A 15,807-nucleotide genomic window follows, 5' to 3' on the forward strand; every position below is an offset into this window, starting at 1 on the left:
ACGCGCGTCAACCCGCACCGTCTACAACTTCTCATAGTATTTAACTCGGTCCGTAATCAGTTTCGCGGTCGTATCGTTTACCGATTGGATTCGCTTCGGCCAGTGGTCCATTAACCACCGTCGCGATCAAGTACATCAAACGTAATGACGGATCTAATCTCGAGTAATCCAAGTACACCAGCAGAGCACACACACACACACACACACACACACACACACACAACAAACACACATTGCACGAGTACTTTCTACACAGTTAGCGTATATATGTTTATGTGTGTAAGTGCGTATATTAGTAAATACGTGCACGTGTGTGATAAAAAATAATCAACAACGTGTAGTCCGCGAGCACGCGTGTACACCGAGGCCACATTCGGACATAAGGACTATAGTACTCACGCCGTTCTCATGTTCTTTGTGTACGTATATATAAATATTTATACGAATTATATTGTATTGCATGACGATGATGAATGGTTTCTTGTTTCGAATTCGAAAAATTCCCCGACCCATGTATATCTGCAGTATCCAGACATAACGCTCCGAGCACGTATATGCATTCGTATTCAATGCACTACTCTACTGCTCGATTATAATGTATATATATATATGTATCGTCCAGAAACCGTTGTAATGGAACGTGTGTGGAGCGCCAAAGCGTTTGATTTTTCTTGACGACGATTGCAGTGTGGCCCCGTTATTACTGATTTCATAAAAATATATTTTCGATCGAAAAACACAGTTTTACGAGTTCTGCTTTTACAGGACTAGTCGAATATTTAAAGTGACACGAACATTCAAAAGTTTGTCAAAATGTTTGGAGATTTTTCAATTACATCTTCTAAACTTATATCGAAAACAATTTTCAATATTCTGTCACCAACATTATTTCATTTATTTTTAAAGTAATACCTACTTGTGTTACTCGTGTTAATACGTCGGCCATATAGAATCATATAAATTTCTTTCGAGTTAAAATTTATTTTATGGTCTTGTCTTACAATTTTTTTTTTTTTTACACTCGATATGGCAGTTTAAATATAGATACCTATTCTCTCTTTTGGGTCATTAAATTTATTAATTCTTAACTTAAATACACTGCAGATCAGTTTATTATTACATCCACCGGTATAATTATTGTAAACTATTAATATAGTTTCACACGATCTCAAATTAAAATAACCCAGTCGTTCTCGTTCATATATGAACTAACGTATTGAAACATCAATGTCGCACCGTCTTAAACATGGAAATATCTATTTAGTTTTGAATAATCAATTTATAAAAATATTATAAAAAAAAATGGAAGTAAAATAAATAATTTTATGAAAACATAAACTTTGAGTGGGATAATAAAAACGCCACAAATTTTCATTTACTAAATATGTAAACGCGAATGTGGAATACTCAAATTCGATTGAATATCCATATGACTGCAATACAACAATACAATTTATTTGCCTGCGAAGGTAAAGTTATGACAAAAGCTTCTACTCAAGATAATCATCGACTTTATTACGATAGAAAATGTATTTGAGAAAACATCCAATATCATCGTACTTTTTTAACAATGACAATGATTTTTAATATTCAATCTTATACTCTACTTCATTTTAGTTTTAGACAAAAAATATATGGCTTATTTTTGGTACTATTTATATTTGCAGACGGATTTTCGTGTAGTCGTACTTACAAACGCGATCTAGTTTCCGAGTTTCGCATCCAAGTTCGTGTCACTACGCCCAGTCAGTGGTTTTCAAAAAACTATGCGCCAGCGGCATAATCTTTCGATTTTTAATCGATACACATTTGCTGTAACAACATAATAAATAATTTGACATTAATTTTTACAACACCATGTATATTAAGAAGCCATTTTGTTAAAAAAAAAAAAAATCTAAGAACACTGATTAAAATGTTTTTAGGTTTTTTATCTGTAGATATCCGTATATTCGCATATCCGTAGATTTATATAACCTAGGATAAGAAAGTTTATATTTGATTATTAATAACGTATAGGAAAAAAAAACAAATATATTTTACAAACTACAATGGAAATGCAATATATCTTTCTATTATCATAATTTCATAAATGTTTATTGATGTATTATAAATTATTATGCAGTTGTACTGCAAACAAAATTACACGGTAATAGATTGTGACGGGTCATTTATGAAAGTCACCGAGACGAGTTAAACCCGTACTAAAGGTTTAAAAGTTTGTTATAGATTTTCCAAAGCCTGTCTCACCCCGTTCGTAATCCTCCTCCCTACACGAATCCGCAATGCTTCCGAGTGCTCGCGTCCCGTGCGGTGGTGATAGTCGAGACCGTCGAAACGTGCGTGCAAGATTACTCGACGGCAGACGATTTTGATACGGATAAAACGGCCGGGGATAAAATCCCGTTTACAAACCTAGATACACGGAGTCAGAAAAAAAAAAATCAACTATTCATATAACGTAACAACCTTTACCACGTCATTGTTTGTTACCATTTTTTTTTGCCGTTCGTGCGATGCACGTATATTTCATCGCACTCGTAACCATGGTTATAACGCTAGGTTCCGAGACGCTCGCGATGGTGATCCGTCCATCAATTCGGATGGCTACGGCAATCTCGATTCCATGACAGATGCGGTAAACGAACGCTCGTCATCTGTCAATACGTGGTACACGTGGACGGAATAAAACCGATCCAATCCAGTGGTTTAGCCCGGGGAGGGGGAGCTAAGGGGCTATATCCCCAATGAGTGATCTTAATGTGTACGAACTATACAAGTAGACTACTGTTTGGTGCTTAAGTATTGTAAAACGTTGTTACTAACTAAATGTTGACACAAACACCCATTAGTTTGTATTTGGAACATAAACATATTACTTTAAATATGTAAATAACTTAATGATGGTTATTACGAATTTTGTGGCGAATCTTGTCAAACACCATCATTTTACAATCGCTATATTCTTTTACCATTTTATGTTGCCACGATGTTGCCTCAGCTGAGCACCGTAAACTTATTGTTACACATTATATATTTTAATAAATATTATTGAAACTAATTTAAGATGCTGGAAATACATTTATAAACTTGATTGGTGGTGAGACGAAGGGTGAACTCTTAAATCCCTTCAACCTGTTCAAAATAGTGTTTAGCATAGATCCGTTACAGCGCATGATATAGAATGAGATAAAAAAGAGCGAATGGGTTAGAAGTAATGCGATTAGTTATACGTATGCTGTATCGCCGTGAAGTTAAAACGCACAACGTGTACGTTTTATAATGTATGCGCGTGGTGTAAGGGTGGGATCGAGTCATTGCAGAGTGCAGCTAATTTTGTGCGCAGAACGTCTGCAGTGCGGCACGGCTGTTCGACATTACTCATCGAGTGCGACATCACGAGAACACCGGCTCACCCCGCGGGGGCGCGTGTGGATGGTCGCGAGGGCCACTGGACGATGACGGTCGAACGCACATCGCAGTCGTGTTCTGTATGTTAAAAAAAAATCGCCATTTATGTATTATATTCCGGGTGGATAAATGTATCCGCCTTCTCTCTCTCTCTCCCTATACCACATATGTGTACGTTGTGAAATTAGCATCCATACCCGTTTCTGTTGCACATACGTGCACTGCATGCACTACTGCATAGTTTCGCCGCGTTGAAATAACTTTGCGCCGTTGATTCGAATACGAAAAAAAATTTCACCGTTCGCGGGTTTGTATATTATCGCATATTTTGTCGTACGTTAATATCGGAACGATCGAATTAGAAATCGAGTTAATTTACTACAACTGTTATAATACTGAAAGTTTCGTCTCATGTTCGATATTTATCGATCGAAAACGCGTTTTTCGTCAAGTATCAAATATACACTGTTTTATAGTGTGTTCGTTATCAATGGGTGTTCAAAATACTGTTATTGCAGGCATATGATTCCACTACCATTGGGTGCTACGTATTTCTACTTAACTTTCATTTGAAAATGGAATAAAATGGATCGATACAGATTTAATATTTACAAGCGTTACATTAAAAACGTAGGACTCAAATATTGTACAGTTATAATTATTTTTTTTAAACATTTTAATATCTTTGCTGCTTCAAGTTGGTAAGATGATACAGATGCGGGGCTCCAAGAAATTGCTTAGTATCCGCTTCTTACGCCGTTGGTGCAGCCGATCATTTTATATTTATATCGTTTACCATCCGTAACGATTGTAATTTTAAACAGAAATCCATAAAAAATGTTTAGGTAATACAATATTTTATCACGTGTCTTACCATCTCGGTTTAATCCTGATTTATATAGTATATAAACATTCTATATGGCAATTTTGTATGTTAGATCTGGATTCGAGAGCAAAAAAATTCTAAACGAGTTGCCTGCATAAGATGATTTCGGGAATATGTCGTACACCGACTTTTAGTACAAAAAAAAAGGTTTCGCAAACGGTATATATCGTTCTCGAAAACGATTATTCATTTATTATACAGTCATGGTTATTTTCTCCCACTCAGACTTAAGATCCTGCGTACAGTTTACTTAAATAATTATTTAAATTATTTTAAAACGTACAATGATTTTATAACGTTAATATTGCATTTGCTACTTAATTAAATTAACTATTTTTCACTATATTATTGTACATTTTAAATTTTTTATTTTTTTTTATTTTTTTTTTATAAACACAGTGAAAAATCCATTAGGTATATTAAATCTTTTCTATAAAAATAAACTTTTTAACTTTTTTTTTTTTGATAATAATAAATAAAAATAAACTAAATATTATTTAGGATTATCTTTTTATTTCTCATGGGTTGCCTTCTATATAATTTTTTTTAGAGAAAAAAAATCTATTGCTTACTTTATTTGTATATATAATTAACTGATTAATTATAACTCAATATATTTTGACTAATTATTATAACTGAGAATCTTTTGGACACTGAAAAAAATAAAGATGATCCCGAATACTATTATTTTTATCAGAATTTATACTTATTATTTAAAATTTTTTTACATTACATGTTAGCTCTATTGTAAAATGTAAGTATATCTATTGTTAAATGGATAATATAAAGCTTTCACAAAAACAAAATTTCAATGTGCATTAATTGACATTCAATAAATACAATGACTCGATTTTCTCTTTATAATGTGAGAAAAATAAAACGGGGAAAACATGTGAAATTGGTTTAATACATGTGATGTGATTTTTATTGAGAAAAAAGTTAAAAATAAATTGATCTAAATAAAATTTGCCTAAAAGTGCAAATGTAATTGGTTAAGCATCAACAATTTTTCTGAAGCTGTTAACATCAACTTATATCACACTCTTTAAACAACCACTCAAAGAACCATTGAGGTCTAAGCAAATCTATAATTTCTCTGCTAACTTTCTATTTGTGAAAATAAGACTCTTAATACATATAAAATTTAACTATTTTGCATCATTTTTGTATTTATACAGAAGTTTTCATTAATTTCAGTACTTACCGAAAAAAAAAAAAAACGCTGAAAATTATTTAAATTTAAATTTTAATAATATTATATTAATTAAGAATCGTTCTTGAAGCTGAAATATATAATGTTTATTATATTAAATTTAAAATAAACGCTTTTATATTAAAATTCTTCCTTTAGATGATCGCTATCCAAGATGCACTTTTTTTATTTAGTTGTAAACAGTTTAATAAAAGTGCTGGGTTTTTTTTTTCGTAAAAAAAATAATAAAGGACAACAAATCGTTCCAGAAAATGGTTTATTTTTAAATTAGCTTCTTAAATGTATATGAAAAGTTACTGCTTAATGCCGTGCATTCGTTTGGAATATTTATTTACGTTATACTTATAAGTATGACTGAAAAATGATAACCAAAATATTGTCTACACATAACAATTTCCAGATAAATAATAACCATATGTTTATGCATACTCATACATACATTATATAATATAAATCTATCTACTGTCTGAGATGGTTTGCATGGTAGATTTTTAAAATTCACTTAAGTACTTATATAATAAAAATAAATAAATAATAATATTTGTAACAATATGTTACTTATTCCTCGACATGGTCTTTCCTTAGAACTACAAGTATATTAATGAAGATAACTATCCATGTTTTCATCTTCCGTAGGATACAGTCCCTCACCCTTCTCTCACACAAACAAACACACACACAAAAACACCATCTACGCTCGACCGTCCTATAAATAATATTTTTTTCATTATTTATTATAAAAGTAAATGAGTTTTTATTATAAAAAAATTATCAAATGTTTCTCGGTTTCTCTACTAAGAAACATATACATGACTGAACATTTTTACTGGGTAATCATTTTTTTTCTTTCATTTTATTACGAAACAAATGCCTCAACCATTATACAGTCGAATACTCAACACTAATTTAATTTTATGATTTTAATATTAATATTCTGCAAGCGGTAAACGGTTGATTTTGAATTGATGCCAATTCGACGAGTTCGGGTTGGTTTTTTTTTCTGATTTTCGTACTAACGTTACGGATTAATTGATCGATGTATAAATTACACGGACGCGTCGCCATTGTTTTGCCGAAGGTACCGCCTCTGAAACAAACAAAATAATGAAAATAAACATAATCCAGTAGGCTTATATCAAACTTTATATAATTGGTTAATCCGAACATAATCGATGTAGTGGATCTATTTATATCCATTTGAGGTAGGTAGGTAAGTTTTACTTTTTTTTTATATCCATATTGCGTGAGTGAACTTAAGCGAGATGAAAAACGCAACATTTCTCACATGATGAATGCGTTATCGGTAGGCAGTTTTGGTGTACTTCGTAGTAGTACAGCATCATCAACAGAAACGATTTTAAAGATCTTTATTGCAGTCTTACATAAATTGCTTTATAGCGCAACGCAACGTATCATTTAAACACGATTATACATTTGTATATATATATTTTTTTTAACACAACGCTGTCTGAAGTAATGTATGTTTTATTAGTTTTCGAGTCTTATCAATTTACCGTGATAAAGAATTATAACAATTTTTACGTACACTTCGACAATGGAAAACTTTGTAGGAAACTTGTAATTTTTCATTTTACGTGCTAACGTACACGGAACGCAGACACAAAACGAATCCGCCCTAGTACCTTACAATAATATATAACCGTTATATATTCTTCATTTGATCGTCCTTATTTCACTTTGGCCCGAAGCCCGTAACCTATACGACGTATCGATTCGGATTGAAGCGCATAATATTAACGTTTTTGCGTCATCCTCGTCGTGCGCGCACGTCCTGCGTATGTATATACGCATACTGCCACCGCGGTGTACGCGTATCCTACTCGCCGCACGTGCCACTCCTCGTGCCGTTCGTAAGAAAACGTTTGGCACACAATGAAATCTACATCAGATAACAAAATATAAGCGAAACAATTAGATTTTCGCGCGAACAATATATACTAATTCTCTGCACACGTACAAAAATTAAAATTCATACCTAACAATAACAATAACAATAAGAAATTACGCCATGGCCGTAACCGGGCTCTTCCCCCATCCCCGTACGTGTTGTTAAATGTCACGCGATACAGTGTATAATACGATGTACATTTCTACCGAAGACGTTCATAATCACCGATGTACAATTATAAACGAGTGATTAACATTTAAAAGTCGACGGTTCGCACATAACAGAGTATTGTACATGAATTGTAATGGTTTGCACAAGTGATTTAAACATGGTCCGCTCTGACGACGGCGATTGGCGGATTTTCGAAAGTCCTCCCACAGCCTTCTAAATGTTAATAAAAAACCACGTTATACTTTTCCATCATTATGAAGAACAACGTATGAGCACATTTTGATTATTGAAATAAACACGGTTTAATGCACGTGTGACGTTCAACATGAATATATTCAGTCCGCCGTTAATTGTTGCCGGAATCGCTCCCTGTACGTGTCATGATAAAAATTTGCGTATTGCCAATCCCGAGGTGCAGTGCAGATGTATCACGCGCGTGTATACGATTGGCCGAAAATCGGACGCGCGATACCGTGTCCTGAATTGTACGATAACAAAACCGTTTGAATAGAAGAGAGAGAGAGAGAGAGAGTGAGAGAGAGGATAAGAGAGAAAAGTAAAAAGGATAAAATAATAATGACGTTGTTTCCCTAGCAACGTGCACGCGCTCGAGCCAAGTAAAAGAATTCGCCAACTTGAGTTTTCCTATAACAGTTCTGCTCGACCTACGGACCTCGACATTACACATACATTATACACGTAATTTCGCATAACCGTGCAACAAATCGTTCACGTTGCTCGTTTTCCGGCATCGTGATTTCCCCGTCTGAAACGAGATTAGAACCAGGTGTTTACAATAATTACTCAGGCCTCCATCATGGGGTGAGTACATAAAAAATATATGTATAAAGATACCTTTAGTTTATGTTAACGTCCAGTTTTTTTTTTTTTTTTTTTATCGCAAGATTATTATCACCAGTAGGAAACGGGTTTTCAGGACAAATCATCAAATTAATGGTCGTTTAATTTTGTTTTTTTTTCATCCAGTGCCATTTGAACAGTTTTTTTTTTTTTTTTAGTTTAGTCGTCATGACTGTCAGGACAACCTATATAAACGCTTGTAATTGCTTTTTAGTTTTTGCACTACATTTTCATGAGACACGATTGTTTGACGGTAAGCCGATTTCATAGCTAATAAAAGTTGACGGCAAATAATTTATACCTAACACTTCGTGCTACTGGTAAATATGTCACTGCTGACTATTATCCTACGTAATAATGTTACCGCAATGGCACTAAGTGAATAATATAATATACGTATGATTACAATAAAAAAAAAAAATTTTTGTGTGTATGTGCTTATGTGTATATAAATTTATTTAGTTTAAGACACGTATTTCAATATTGAACATAATATTTTCACGGTCGAGGTTATATTCTAAAATCATGATTTAAAAAATGATTTCAACGTTTTACACACCACAATTTACAGTATAATGTTAAAGTTTTTAAATTTATTTTCCCTATTTTTTTATGATATTTAACATTATTTAAAGTAAATTAATATCATTCATCATTGAAACAACATAAATAAAAATAACCATAATTGAGTAGCGTCTTGGAATTAACTGATGGTTAAAAACAATATCATATACCGTGAGGAAATATTCTGATAAAATAAAATTCATTATTTTACTCAGACTGGTTAATTTTTTTTTTTTTTAAGATACATTTTAAAATAAAATTAATTTGAAGTATTTAAAGTTTTATTTTATCATACAACACTCTCTATAACAAGGGATGCCATTCGTCATTATTTCAATGGTATATCTCAGCCAATCATTCAGTTTGTCTTGGTTAATAGAATCAGAGAGAAAATTATATTTTTTATTCTATTATAATAAAAAATAGAATAATATTGGAATACATAGAGAAAAATACTTATATTATATGAGCGTTAATTAAACAAAATAAAATTCAATATAATATCCTGGTTTAAGGATTTCAAAATCCAGCAACCCTACCTCCAACCGATGAGGACTAAAATCAACTTTTGATAAAATAGTATAATATATTTCTGTGTGTGGTATATGTTGTATAATAGTTTCAAGACATAAATTAAAAAGTGCAACGAAAATAAATGAATCAAAAATAACAAAACATTAGAAACTACAATAAACTATCTGAGAAAATAAATGTACAGTTTTTCCAACATTGCGTTTCGAAAATAAACAACCCAAAGTTTTTTGTTTTTTATTGAATTTCAAACTTTGTAATCGGATTCAGAATAAAATAATGGATTATCAACAATAACGGAAATTACATTTTTGAATATTTCACAAAAAAAAAAAAAAAATAAAAAAATTAATATTGAGAGATAAAACAAAATACAAATATCCCAGTCAAAAGAAACATTAAAATATCTATAGTAGTTATATATATATATATATATATATATATATATATATATATTGTTCCACTTTTAGGGGACCCACAATAGAATTGCGTGCAAACATTCTGATACACATAATAGTAATAATAAGAATAATAATAATAATAATAGTATTTTACAACAGCCGCATATCGTTTGCAAGTCATTATGCGATGCCATCATGCCGTTTTCGTACACGGCAACGGTAATAATAATAACAGTAATAGTAATAATACATAAGGTGAAAAGCTTGTATTTTCAGATAATTTGTAGCGTACAGTTTTTAGAGCACTGCGTTGTACGCCAGTAGCGGTTCATCGGGCTTATACATACAGACGTGGATACCGATGATAATATGATAGTATGGATAGGGTGGGCGAGCTGAATGGAAAGTATCCGATCAAAGGACATGTCGATGAGCGGAAGAGAAGGAAAGGTACGGGGATGCGAGAGGAGAGAAAATGACAGAATCATGTCTAGGGAAGTGGAAAAGGGGAAAAGGAATCCAAAGAACGCGGCATGGGCGGCGGATGGGAATTAATTATGTGTTACGAGTGCGTTTTATTGGTCCAAACTAGCGCGCACACTCGCGCACGTGCACGAAGGGCGTACAATAACACACACGGTTCTCTTAAATATCCTTTGCGAGACGCCTTTGCCTATATACGTACATACTTACCTGACCTACAGTGTCCACCCCCATCCCTTCGAACCCTTTCCAAGAGACTACTTACCCGGATATGCTGCCACTATCGTTTCGTAATGATCTAAAACGCGGAAGGGTTTAAACCGATAATATTTGTGAGCTCGCGCTGTGTTTGTACGTATATTTATATGTATAAACATATGCTCGTGTACGTATATTATATACTTGTATAACGGATACGAGGTGAAATTGACTATCATCCACTCGCTTCGTCGCTCCTACTCTTCCAGTCCTCGTCCTCGCCCGACATACATCTATATGCATGTGTATTGCTACGAACACGCGGCCGCTATTATTTTACCGTTAAAACTCAAACACGAAGTATTAATAATATTAACTAATTACTAATCACTTATTACTGCAGAGCATACTAGATGATTATAGTACGCTCGTATGTGAAAGACTGTATGTATTGTAATAAATATGTATACATAAGCACGCACACTTACATTTGTACATTTTTATGGTTGAGTGGCAGCAGCTGTTTCGCAGCAGTGGTGTAAGCACGTTTTGACCATAAACAATATTTTTGTCCTCAAAATGGGTTATAGGTCAGACGTTTCAATCGTTTACGGAATTTTTCAATATTTTTTGTCGAGTCTTAGCCTACCTCTCAGCCCGTGCAAACATACATTCCGATGCGTTCTATGGTAAGCCGATGGCACAGTTTCTTCGTATTTGGTTTTTTTTTATTTCATTATTATTAATTCCAGCGAATGCGTTTGATTTTTGCTTCTTTTGCTGTACCGCATTAATGGGATATTCGTCCCGAATAAAATAAATGCTTCAACGTTTGCCTCTGTTCGTTTTCAGTTATGTATGTACCAGCTTTGAAAACGGTAACGAAAGTTCGTGGAACACATCATAAAGTACATTAAATATATATTATACATAGGGGTGACATAAGAGGGTATCTGGTGCGTGTGGGCGAGATGAGAGACCAGCCTGTGTGGAAGTGGTGGTCGTAGACGGCAGGAGTCGGGAGCGAATAAAACAGGGTAAAGAAGATTTCTGTGTATCTATATACATATTTATATATATTTGGTTCAGAAGGTAACTTTTGTCATTTATTATATCTGATACTCTTTGTTTAACCGATCGTTTTTAATTTTCGGAAAGTAATGTTGTCAAACTTATGCGTCTTATTGTGTTTTGCGCAGAGCAATATTTTAAATAATTTCTTATCTTAGTTTTTTTTTTTTATTTTTTTTTTTACGCTTGATGGATAAAATATTCATTATATTACTTTTGGAACAACTTCTTATTGTGATATCTAAATTACCTACATAGAAAACCTATTTAAAAAATCGAAAGTTATTCGCATCAATTCTTTTTATATCCCAGTCTCTGGAGAGGATTTACCGTGATAAATTTTACGCGTGTTTACGATCATGGAATAGTAACAGTTTTTTTATTTGCATGAGCAGTATATTGCAATGGAGAAGGTATCTTTATTTTTTCTCTCCCTTTTAACCCTTGTACAAAGAAAGAACATGCTTTACTCAAAAACATTTAGGTCATCTTTTTATAAACTGATGCGTACTTTATATTTTTGTGTATCATAAAATATCATACTGAACGTGACTTTTGTTCTATTATTCCGATGATACAATAGTAGGTACTGTCATCTTCTCTAATTATTTTATTCAAAACAATGCCACATACCGTATTAACTGTCGTCCAGTATACATTCACCATTGCTTTCTAGTTTTTTTATTGTATTTATGTTCGGTATAAAATGTATTACATTTTTCGGTATCTTCTTTGAATTTAATAGTATTTTAAAACTACTGGTTTTGTGATTACATTTTTATTTATCAATGTATACACGCGCGCTTTTCTACGGCAAAATGAGGAAAAATCATTATATAATATTTGCGTGCGAATACGTATGATATACAATTTGACGCGTAACTTTACCAGTTTCGTTTTGTTTTATTACAACTACGTAACGAATAATATTTTTTAACGATTATAATAAGTACTAACCACAAACAACACGAGAACAGAATTAAGGGTAGGTACGGTGATTTGGATTAGGAACACGAGAGAGAAGAATATATTCCAATGTACTCTATCGGACGGTGTATTCATTCGATTGTTTGCTAATTACTCGATGATCGATGGCTATTGTTTCTGACAATTCCTACCTCGTAGTGCCATTAATATTATTATAAATTTATTTGATTTGTGCGAATTACGTTTGTGCGGTATAATGCGATATGATATGTATGCAAATATTACATTTTGACTCGATGCGTCGCGCTAATTTCTTGTACAAGCACTAGCCGATGTATAATCATAACCTATGTATAGTCAAAATAACTGCAAACGAGACGCTTTTGTAATAGTTGTTTTTATGATTCAGTACAAATCGTAAATATTTTTAAAATATTTTGATAGACCATACTTGACGAAAACATAACGTGGGATGGTTGGAATAGGGAGTGATAAAACCCACAGTGAAAATACTATTATTTTTGTGGTTTTGAGTATAAATATTACATTTTGTGTTTTTTTTTATTTTCATCAAAGTACTTTCTTTATAACCATAATATTATTAAGATAAAAACTATATAATGTAGGTTAGTTAATAGGTACTACCTTCTGTATATTTTATAATGAAACAATTTTTAATATAAATAATTTATAATAATTGGACATCGTGGACATCATCAGTTTTATGACTGTATTACATAAGAATTTCTAAAGGCCTTATCATAAAAAAGAAGAAAAAAATATACTAACATTTATATTTAACAATAAATGTTCATATTTCGCGGTTAAAAACGTGTGATTGATTTAATTTCTCGTTAGATACAACACTATAATATTAATGTATATTTTACGGATGGTATACATATTGAAAATGTATATCGATAAATTTTAATCGTTCACCACTCTGCATGTGCACGTTATAATTAAAAACATTATTATTATCCGATCTCTTAAGTTCACATCTATACTTTATAAAGTTTCTGAAAAATAATAAAAATAATATAATAATTGAAACGTAAGTATCGCTTTTTCACGCAAAGTTCAAAAATAAAACAATAAATTGTATTCAATATATTTATCTTAATACAGTAATGTTTAAGAATGAGCTGTTTCTTTGTTCGTATTATTTATTATTATTTATTTATTTATTTTTTTTTTTAATCGAAATAACGGTAAATCACTTATTTTTGAATTTAATGTAGTGAAGTACAATAAATAATATTTCCAATCAAGGTGTCGTCGATTCTTGTTTCTGGAAAATTAATTTTCTGCTACATATCTTGCACCATCAGAACTTGTGGATTTGTATATTTTATAGTATCAATATTTACTACTTAAAATGATCTGACATTCTTTGGCCATAATTCGTTCATTTATACTATAGTGAGGTTTTAGCGAAATATAAAAAATGTAGATCAACTGATAATTTTTTATTTTTTATTTTACTAATTATTCCCATCGATTAATACAAAATACCATTTGTTTCAAAAAATTCCCGTTGAAATATTTCCAAAGCCAATTTAGACATAATACATACCTACTGTATTTTATTTCAGAGCACTAGGTAAAAATTAAAGTTTAATATTTCAAACGGAGCGTCCATTGTTACGGACCCTTGCAGATTTTTAGATCCCGCAGTTTCAACAAATGTATCATTGCGTTACTGTTGCACTGCGTTGACGCTGCCTCAGTCTTACCGCACACAACGTAATACGTCCATAAGTATTTATATAAACGTACACTTGTGTTGGAATGGTATTGTAATCGTAAACACACGTGTTTACGCAACGCGTGATCTATTTCGTCGCATCCGGGCGTCATCGGTACGTGTGGCGCAGACGATTAATCATCGGAGAATTGACCAACACGTGAAACTCCACCAATGCGTTTCGTCAAGGTCGGCGGGTAGATTGAGGATGGAAAAAAAAAAGAAGAAATCCGCATTTCCTAACGGACGCACGCGTGTCTTCGTCTTTCGTCCTGGTTGTCTTTTTCTTCGCGTGAGGTTGGTGTCATATTTTCCGTTCGGTTTTTATCGTGAGGTATGAAAAAATACATTGAACGGCTGTCTCTCTCTCTCTCTCTCTCTCTCTCTCTCTCTCGCTTTCTCTGCGTGTGTGTGTATGTGTCTTTCATTCAAACGCTTGCTAGTGATACGAGGCCATCGACAACCGTGGACGATGTTGCGCGCGGGTATTAAAGATATAAAACGTCCGGTGGAAAATATACGGCGACCCGATAAGGATTTGACATACTACAATGTATGCCCGGATGAAATAAGACGTATTTTCCTAACCGCTCGAATCCGCCCCATCTTCGATTGGTTTAAAGATTTTTCGGTCTAACGAATTTCGTTGCCGCTACTACTGCTGCTTTTGTTACCGCTACTAGGTCAAACCTTTAGGTTAACTCCAAACAATAAACTTTCGAGCGTGTGTATTTTATCGAACGCGTTTTATAGATATCTCTATTTTTTTCCGTCATTGTTAAATTCTTATTTTTCTACTACTCCTCCTCGAACTCCTCCTCCTACTCACTACTATCGACCATCTCTCGTACATACGGTGACTGAGGTGCACAAACCATACGTGTACCGCTCTCGGTCTGGATATCGGAGAAAGTTTATCGATGTCGATGCCGTCTATCGAATTCAAATCTCATGGGTTTTCTATATCCGCAGAGGTTATTTCCAGCAGTTCCTTGTGTACACACGCATGACGTACATAAATAGTTAATACCTGATAAATGCTCGTCAAATGACCAATAAACATGTATTTTAGGTGTGACACGATCAAATGACCGCAAACACTAACCATAATAGTTGGCCTTTGCCACTGCCGCATGTAATCCAAAGGGATAACAGTTATATTATTTTAGTGTGTTACTTCACGGTAGGAATTAATATAGCAGCATACGCACATAAATATTATTTACGCTATACTTAAATATATATATAAAAAGTTTTATACGTACTTCTGCTATTATTATTATATGTATGCGTTCGTATAGTCATCTCTTGAACTTTATCTGACATCGATTTGGCTTAATGAACGACTAGCCAAAACCAATTAAACTAACTACATACATACAGAAACATATATATATATATATATATATATATATATATATATATATATATATA

The 15,807-nt window shown here is 32.9% G+C and overlaps 1 protein-coding gene across 4 annotated transcripts in view; it reads left to right on the forward strand.

The window, feature by feature from the left end:
• Positions 1-15,807, forward strand: part of LOC112680301 (complexin) — a 239,369-nt gene that overhangs the window by 169,871 nt on the left and 53,691 nt on the right. The window contains exon 1 of one of the 4 annotated variants that reach the window (XM_025550355.1): positions 8,260-8,412. The exons of the other annotated variants lie outside the window; for them this stretch is intronic. The gene's annotated coding sequence lies outside the window, so the exon portion shown is untranslated. Of the gene's footprint in view, positions 1-8,259; positions 8,413-15,807 lie in introns of those variants that run through there. 4 annotated transcript variants of the gene reach the window in all.

Source organism: Sipha flava, unplaced genomic scaffold, assembly GCF_003268045.1.
Source record: "Sipha flava isolate LNK unplaced genomic scaffold, YSA_version1 176_pilon_pilon, whole genome shotgun sequence".
Taxonomy (NCBI): domain Eukaryota; kingdom Metazoa; phylum Arthropoda; class Insecta; order Hemiptera; family Aphididae; genus Sipha; species Sipha flava.